We start from the raw sequence: 8,767 nt of genomic DNA, 5'->3' as shown, positions 1-8,767 counted from the left end.
TCGTGCCGAGTGGGGGAAACTGGTTTATTTTTTCCTTCCGTCTCTTTTTTGTTGCTTACTTTCTTTTCCCTCCTTCGCCAAGGCCCAATGTGGTCCGCTTGGTAGAACAGGCCGACTACGTTAGCCCAACTGGAGAAACGGCGGACGTCTTCACGTCAGTGTACATAGTAGGCTCAAGCTTGGCGACTTATTTCACAGCGCCAAGTGCGACACAGTCCGTCATGTTTGCGCCTGATGAGAGATATATGAGGTACCTCAAGTAAGGGAATCTTTGGAGGCTTGGAGAGCCGAATGCAGCAGTGTAAGCATTGTGTGAAAGCCTGGCCGATTGGAGCAGTTTGTCGAGAGCGCCCATCACAAGGCCAACAGTACGTACCGACGATACGAAGCGCAAGGCGAACGACGTGGAGAATGGTGGGTTCGGCAGGCACGGAGGGAGAGTAGTGTGTGGGTCTGGGGAGGAAGGGCACGGAGGCTTCAGCTTGCTGCTTCGAGCTTCCACGACACTGAGCAGCTTCTGGACAAAGCGCCTCGGACAGCTCCCTTAGTCAGCCTCGCAACTCTAGAGCACGCACCTAAGGTACTCTGGCTCCTGCAAGGTGGGTGGGTGTGTTGTATACCTTAGGGAGAACCGTCACGCCGTGTTTCGTCACGGGTGTCAAGGTAAAAGTGACATGTGGCTGATCTGCTGCACAGCCTCTCCCCCCCCCCCCCCAAATCTTATGTAATGAAATACGCCAGCCTACCTACCGGCAGCAAACGTCCCTTTCCGTTATCCATCGTGCCATCAGGTCGCTCCTCTGGATCCCATGTGCGATATCCCGATGACCACGTGCATTTTGTGCATACCTACCTAGCTACGAATACGTTTGTGGCAGGGTATCCGTACTCCATACAGAACAGATACTCTGCACATGCAGCGATTATCATGCCTTGGTCATATTCGTCCAGGAGTCAAAGTGCCTAGCCATTGTGCCGTACACTAAGGTAGCTACCTACTTGAGATCTTGTACTGTAAGTGTTTCGACCACTCACTTCTGAGGTATCCATACTTGACGTCGAATTTCCTGCCGTCACCTCCCCACACATAGGTTGTTGACAGCAAGAGAAAGTACTCATACCTACCTCGCAGGCTCGCTTCCTTCTAGCAGATGTCAAGGTTCATCCATCCTCACGAAAGCCGCCCAACCTTACCGTGCGGACACATCCAACCTCATGCTCCGCTGCAACACCATCTTTGCACTTTATCTGACGGTCAGGCACCCTTCTCGCCATCCCCAGTCCCTGTCAGTTTCCATCATGTCATCGGCGCCACTTTCCACAGCTCATTATCCTGGCGTCTGCGAATGCACACCGAGTACCTATCTGTACGAAGTACTCCGTGTTCCGCATACCGCCGCGTACAACACAGGCACTCGAGCTTGAAGCAACGCAGCCCGGATGAGAGTCCCCCCTCTTTCATTGCCGCAATCCCTCCCGCCCGGAGGCTTGTCGTCGATCATTACTTCTTCGCCTTCTTTGCAGCCGCACTACACGCACACGACACGGTAATCATCACTCTTCCATTTGACACTACGCATTTGACGTCTTATTCTGGAATCGGGCGCGGCCCTGTCTCGTCCTCACCCCGAGGACCCAAAGCCACCAATCCGACAGCAATCGGCTAACACCTATCCATCACCGCACGGCATTTGTTTGCCTACTCGCTTGTTCTACAAGGGTCACGAATAGAACCAGCCACGTTGTTGAGCCTTCAGTCAGCCAATTCGTCGGGCCCGCCAATAACCCTTCTTTTTTCTGCGCTGCCCTTCGAGGCTCCGATGCCTTGACTCAGACAATCGGCGCGAGGAAAGAAATGAAATGATCGACACTATTCGCCAAAATAAAGAAAGAGCTCGGGGCTTGCCTGTTCGTTGACGAACCCCTATCTCGGTATTCCCGTTTGGATTACATGGACCAATGTCTTGGAGTTCCACCAAGAAAACTTGCCTGGACAAGTCTCGTTGGCAGCAGCTTTGTCGACCAAAGACGTTAGGTCTGGGAAGGAACTACCCTGTGCTGGCTTGCCTAAAGGGAACCTTGTATACAGCTCCTTGCTCAGCCAGCCTTGCCAGAATTTCGGGATCAATCACGAACCACGATCGAGTGCAGCACTGCAGCGGCAAGCCATGTTCAGGTGGCCCGAGTTTTACGATACTTTACGTCGGAACCCCCACATTGGAACCAGCAAGAGCCTTGTGGGATACTTTCGGCAAAAGAATCGTTCAATACCCACGGCACCACGGCTAATGGACAGCGCTTGTCACAGTTGCGCCGATCTCACATTGTCCTTCATTTTGAAACTCACGCCGGATCAACGTTTAAAGAATTGCAGACTCGGGACTGCTCTATTGCCCGTGTGGCAAGCTACGAGTATGACTGACAGCATCTTAATGCAGTCAAGTAACCGATGCTAACAGTTCAATCCCGCTCGGCGACGCGCGATGAGGAGAATAAACCAACCGAGCGAGACATCTTCTAATTGAAAGGCCGTGGTAATTACGGTGCGATGGAGTATCCGTAATGCTCTTGCAACGGGATATCTTTCCGGACACAGGGATAATCACCATTCAACTACCCTTTCCCAGGCGGCGGCCGTCCCTTACGAAATCCCATGTCTTGACTGACTCAAATGCACCACCCATTTGCGGCCCCAAATATGCTTGAGATTACATTTACATTGACTTCTAGGTAATACCGATCACTGGATTCACTTCAAGGGGCAAGCAAATAACGCATGGAACATATGAGGAATCGCGGCACTCCGCTCTAGTTGATTCTTCGATCGTCTCCGCAGCCGTTCGACCTTTTACTACAGGGATCGCGTCTGCTCAGCACCGTCACACAGCAAGACTCAAGACCGAATTCTTAGGTGCCTAGCTCCCAGGCGGTGCACCCTATCCATTTTTGTTCCCACACAGAACAGAACGCATCGACATTCGAGTCAAGTCCCCAGAAGAACATCCACTGTTCTAGGAGGAGCACTCCATACGGAAGAGATGCGAAAGACCACCGCACAGTAGACCAGCAAGCGTCATGACTTCACATCGCACAGCTCATGTTCAGAGCGCCAGGCTCTCAGTAATATTAGAAAATCCCCGCCAAGAACCTCGCAGCTTCGGTCTGTTGTTGTACGGATACTGGAACTGCTGGCTCTGTTTATTCCGAATACCTACCGAGTACTACACAAACGCCTCACAGTACCTAACTCGCGCTTCAAAAGACCACAATATGCATTGCAGGACGACCCTTGCAACCCGCTCTCTCCAGGATGCGGCAGCTTGCACATCATCATTAAACGCAAAAGAGTGGGTTTCTGTTAGTCGTCCCACGTGGAGGTTCGATGAAGGGAATCCGGCGGCGCCATGTCTAGGCGTGCATATCTCTCAACCTAGATGGGAAAAGAATGAGACAAGCAAGACAAGTTAGCCGCTGGAGACAAGACAGTTGAAGCTGGCCCAATGGAGTCTGTCTGCCAATACAGTCATGAACATGTACGTACCTACAGTACGAGGCACTCCACGTTCGCTGATCTATCGACACACCATTAGTTCACACAGCACAGCGGCCTTGCGAGCTCTGGTATCTGTACTCCGTACTCAGACGCTGTGTGAACCACACGTTCTCGCGAGGACAAGGGGTGCGGGGCAGGGCCTCAGGGTTGGTGGGAAAAGGCTCCCTGCGTTGCCTTTCCGCCCGTGTGACGGCCCATCGGTTCCTCAGATTCGTGTGCCACGTTTCTCCCACCTGCCAGTGTAGGATCTCCGCTGGCGTTCGCTTTGAGTGAGCCCATTGGGTGGATTATCAACTCCCGGGGTACAACCCACCGGCGAGACCATCATACGTCCACACGAATGCAACACACCGCACCAAGCTTGCAAGCATCCAGTCTCGGTACAATGTCGACTGTTAGCATGCTTGCCTCTTCAACAGCAAAGCAAAAATCTACTCTGAGGTCGCAGACGAGGCCACATCTATAATCCCACAGTCGGAGAGAGGACTACCGTTACAAAGGGCTCCAAGAAGTCTCCACGGGGGCTATTCCCATATATTTCTCATGCTGTAGAGACTTTGACCGAGTCTTGTCAGGTAGATATTCAAAACCCCCTTACTCCGTACAAAGCGAGGCTCGTCTCGGCACCCCACGGTTTCTCATTGACTCGCAAACAATAGAGACGAACCAGCATATTCGCATTGGTCTGCCAGTGGCGCGTTTGCTGCACCAGCGAGATGCACCGTACTGTTATAACATAGGGTCACTGGCACGATTTCATCTCTTGCTAATACCACTGATTTTCGCCGCTTCCCCAGAGAAACGAGGACGACAATCCCCCACACTTCGAAAGCAATCCATTCGCCTCCTCCACACACACCGTTTGAGTCTGGGTATATTTGTATGCAATTACACAGTGGCGTCTTCCGCTCAAGTTCAAGACGATAGAGGGCTCTGCCCCTTCTGCTAGACCGCAAAATTGCCTACAGCCCAGTGTACTGCGTAGCGACTCAGTGAGTTGTAGGTGCCGCCTCGCGTCAGGGTCGCCCCTGGAAGGGATCGGATGGGCAATGCGAGGCCTTGTTCAAGCAATCTATCTGCACTGTATTTCGCCGACACAGAGCCGTCCCTAGACCCCTGTGCCTCGCAAGACAGGATCACTGTGTCGGTCAAGGTCCGTTTTCGTCCAGATGGGATCGTTGCAGCGGAGACATCTACCGATTGAGAAGATCGTCATACCTTACTAAAAGCACCATGCTTCGACTTTCGCTACAATCCAGAGAAGTTTTGCTTCGGAATAGGAAACTTCGCTCTTGGGGTTTCATGAGTCCAGTCAAGCAAGTCTGAGGGTCCTCGAGTCCTCTTACATGTCAGCCAGTATTCGCACTGCTGACTGAGCTTTGGGAAACAAAAAGACACCACGTCTTCTGGTGCCCTATTGAGACAGGCATTCTTGGGCATGCAGCTTGTCTCGCGCTGACATTTGCAGAACGGAAAATCCGAGCAGGGAAGAGACAACAACAATAATAAACAACAATGACGCAGCTGGCATTCAAGCAGATTCAGTCGAATAATGATACCATCTCCGTCAGAGGCAGCATGCCAGTGAGCCCAACAACTCTCAGAGACTAAGGGGAGCCTCTGTGAGCAAGCAATTCAGATAGGCCACCACGGCCACTTCACTTACCAGCCGAGGCCTAATACAATTATTCAAATCAAGTGCATCTCAGTCACGTTTTGACGGCGTAGTAGCAACCCAATACGGCATCAATCGCTTGACGAGATCGACATCTGTGCTACCGCAAATGAAGGACGTTCACACGCCTACGATCTGACGCCGCTGCGCACTGGCGCTACTTGTGTCATCCTCGTCACAATCCATTCGGCTGTGACTACTCGTTCCTGCGAATGTCGAGGGTTCGGCTGCCCTGACGGCTTCCTGTAGGTATTCAGTCGAGTCGTCCTTCCCTTGAAGATATGATTCGAGCTCGCCGATCAACGGCGAGTCATTGTATGGACACTCTCAGCTACCTATGCCATCAACTCGCAACCTCGCACGAGACCCACGATGAGGGGCTTCGGATTCGATAGTAATGATCTTCAGTTGTCTCGAATAGGCCAGCCGCAATGCATTTCTCGAGGAGCGCCTCGCTAGTGCCGGTGACCCTCGTCCGGTACGTATACAGAGAGCATCGAATGTCTAACGTAGGCCATACACCTAACCACTTTGAGGGCAACGATAGCTCTGTATTGCACTGCAGCTCATAACGCTACCATGACCTCGAGTTCCTCTTGGGTGTTTATCGAGTTCCGGCTATTGGACGTCATGATATTCCCGGTATCCCTTGCTTCTTTCCCCTCGCATCATCGTCAATTCTTCCTACAATAACCTTTGATCGCGCAGTAGCTGGACGAATACGTCCTTGTTGGCTCACATACCTATTTCGACTCCTTTCAGCAGGCTACTGCAACATCACTGACATTCTCAGCTCACGTTCACTGGCTTGGGTTCCGCACAGACTAGACTAAACAGGGTCGCCATTGAATGTCTGGCAAACCTGATACCAGCCTACATTGTCTTGGAGGAGCAACTCTCCTAAGCAACAACAGTTGACACTTGGTGAATCAGACGCAGTGCTCACCTGTTCGTCTGCAAAGCCACCAGGCTGACTAGACTCAACTTCCAAAGGCTGAACCTGGCGTTTCCAGTCGTCGAACAAAGTCTGAGCGACTCTCAACGGCTTCTCGTTCACGTCCGATGCAGAGTCACCTCAGCTAGCCTTTGCCCCGGAACAGGGGCCCGAGTGCAAAGACACAAGAGGTCTCGTTGTGGGCGAAAGCCGGCCAGTGATCTGGTACGGTTGAAGCCGACACACGAATTCTATTCTTGCGAATTACCTGCAAACTGTACTTGCTGGGTCAGATTGGTATATCTACGCATATGTTACATCCGAATTTAACGGTTGGTCACTTGGCTCACAGCTCTGACAGAAGAACCATTTCACGTATGGTTCGATTTCTGGTCACTTACATTCCTCGAGGTCACTTCATATGACCCACGGTCACAGCCACACATGGTCCCATATCGCCAACAAGGACGTTTCCAAGCCGAACGCTGCCAGGCTGAGCCAACAAACGTGTGTGAAACTGAGAAATTCGGGCTTTCGTCCGCCACATGTACGGAACAGCTGTTGTGACCAGGCACGGTCGTACCGCGAAAGTTTAGATGACGAGCTCATGTACCGATACATGATACATTTCTCTCCATCTAAGCTCCAAGCTTTCACCCCATACAACGTACTATCCCTAAGCGATTCTCAGACGGCACCTGCACGGTGGCTCGGTCTGCTAAAAGTTGGTTTGAGTGATGGCCGGGACTCTATTCTTCCCTCGAATATCCTCGGGAGGCCCCATCCTACAGGCAAATTGAGCCCCGGTCCCGCAGCAAACTATCGATTGAGAGGGCGAGAAGAGCACCAGTTGATTGCTCATGAAGGCGCCATACACGCCGTCAACGGCCTTTAGCTCTTGCGGCTATCGGACGATGTCTCACGCACAGTCAAAAACAGCAAGGATGGACAAACGGTCAAAACATGGCGTGATGCTTAACTCTGACTTCCACGCGAACCAGGCATGCGGACCTCTTTGGATTCTGTTTGGGAACGTAACCCTATCCTATTCTTGGGTTCTATTCGATGAGGTATTCGCTAGAGGTAGCGACCACCAGAGGGGGGCTGTTGAATTGCTCAGCTTGGGGGGGGAAGTGGTTGCAACTTTGTGGTTGTCTAGGCCTGATGATCTACACCAGTAAGGTTTGTACCCTTGCTGGCACAGAGCAGCAAATGATCCTGGCGCTCATTTAATTGGGGAGATCTTTGACGGTCGCCGCCACTACGGATACTCAAGTAGGTGCTGCGTCGGCGGCTGGCGATGACGAAACAGGGGCAGCCAGGACAGCGAAACAAGTCTATTCCGGCCTTCGATTCATGCTATCTGAAGGAGCTCCTTGTTGCTGATTCGTCGTGGATTCGGCGACCAGGAATACAGCTGTCTCAAAGAGCTGCATGCTGCCCTCGCAAGCAACGAATCATATTCTGGGCAGAAAGAAGCAGGTGATGGGGGCCAAGAGCTTCATCCCCGCAAAGCATCTCCCGAGGCAAGCAGTCTACGCGATCTAGATCCCTACGAGCTGGAAAGAAGGACGGACAGATACGAGTTCAACTTTAGCTCATCGAGCGTCGACCTAGGGATCGGTATCCGTATCTTTCACACTGATGAATTCGCCAAGGTCTTTTCCCAGGCACCCAGGCTGTCGTTGGGCGTTGTCTCTTACAATCAGGTGCGGCACGGTGCGGGTACGAGATCTACTAGTCGTAGGTCGAAGCTATCACTTAGACTCGAGGGGTACACCCAAGCGAGGCCTCTTCTTTTCGTCTTGCAGCTTGCTTGACACGAGACGGTCTCTACGCTTTGACCGAGAGATCTTGTCCCCCCGATCTGCCAACGACACCGTCTGGGTCTGCTTGGCCCTAGTAGGCAAGGATGGGACAAGGCAGAATGATCTATCATTCACTCTACGTGTCTGGTCAAGGAAACGATGGACGACGCAACAGGGCGTGTCTCGACTGTTTGGGTCTTTGGAGAAGGCGTGTGTGTACATCTCAATATGCACCGGACCGCCACAACTCACATATTGGCAGAGGTGTCTGAGACATTGCAAGCTGTGCGACGAAAGCCTGTTTGCGGCGGTTGCTCTCTGCCTCGTGGCGTGGTGTGCGTCCGCCGGCTGCCCGCATCAAAGCAGTCTAGATTTCGCGTCCCAGTTGGCGCCCTCCCCGGCCCTCCTTTGGCCGGTAACGAGGGAGGTTTTCTCATGGAGGGTCGTTCCCACCCACACCATCGGTATCCAGACAAATGTTTCCCGAGAGGTTCACTTGATGGGTGATCATGGGTACCGGCATGGGTTTCGGGGCGTGGATCGGGTACTAGGGCCAATCTCGAGGGGCCGGCCGCGGCCCAGAGAGAGAGATTCGCCTGCCGCGGTGCTACGACACTGGGGGTTCAAACGAGTCCGGATGGCACAAGAACCCCCCGACGGGATCATTTCATTTACTCTGTAGCGGCATTTGTGCGACCATGCACGATCCAGTGGCACGCGAGGGCGGGAGATTGGCGATCAGTAAACCAGCAATCCCCAAGATCCAAGAAAAAAGAAGAAGGCGGTATGCCATGCTC

The sequence above is a fragment of the Colletotrichum fioriniae genome, assembly GCF_027942845.1.
Source record: "Colletotrichum fioriniae strain IMI 355084 chromosome Unknown scaffold_4, whole genome shotgun sequence".
Lineage (NCBI taxonomy): Eukaryota > Fungi > Ascomycota > Sordariomycetes > Glomerellales > Glomerellaceae > Colletotrichum > Colletotrichum fioriniae.
The sequence above is the reverse complement of the archived record's forward strand: the minus strand, read 5'-3'. Positions refer to the sequence as shown.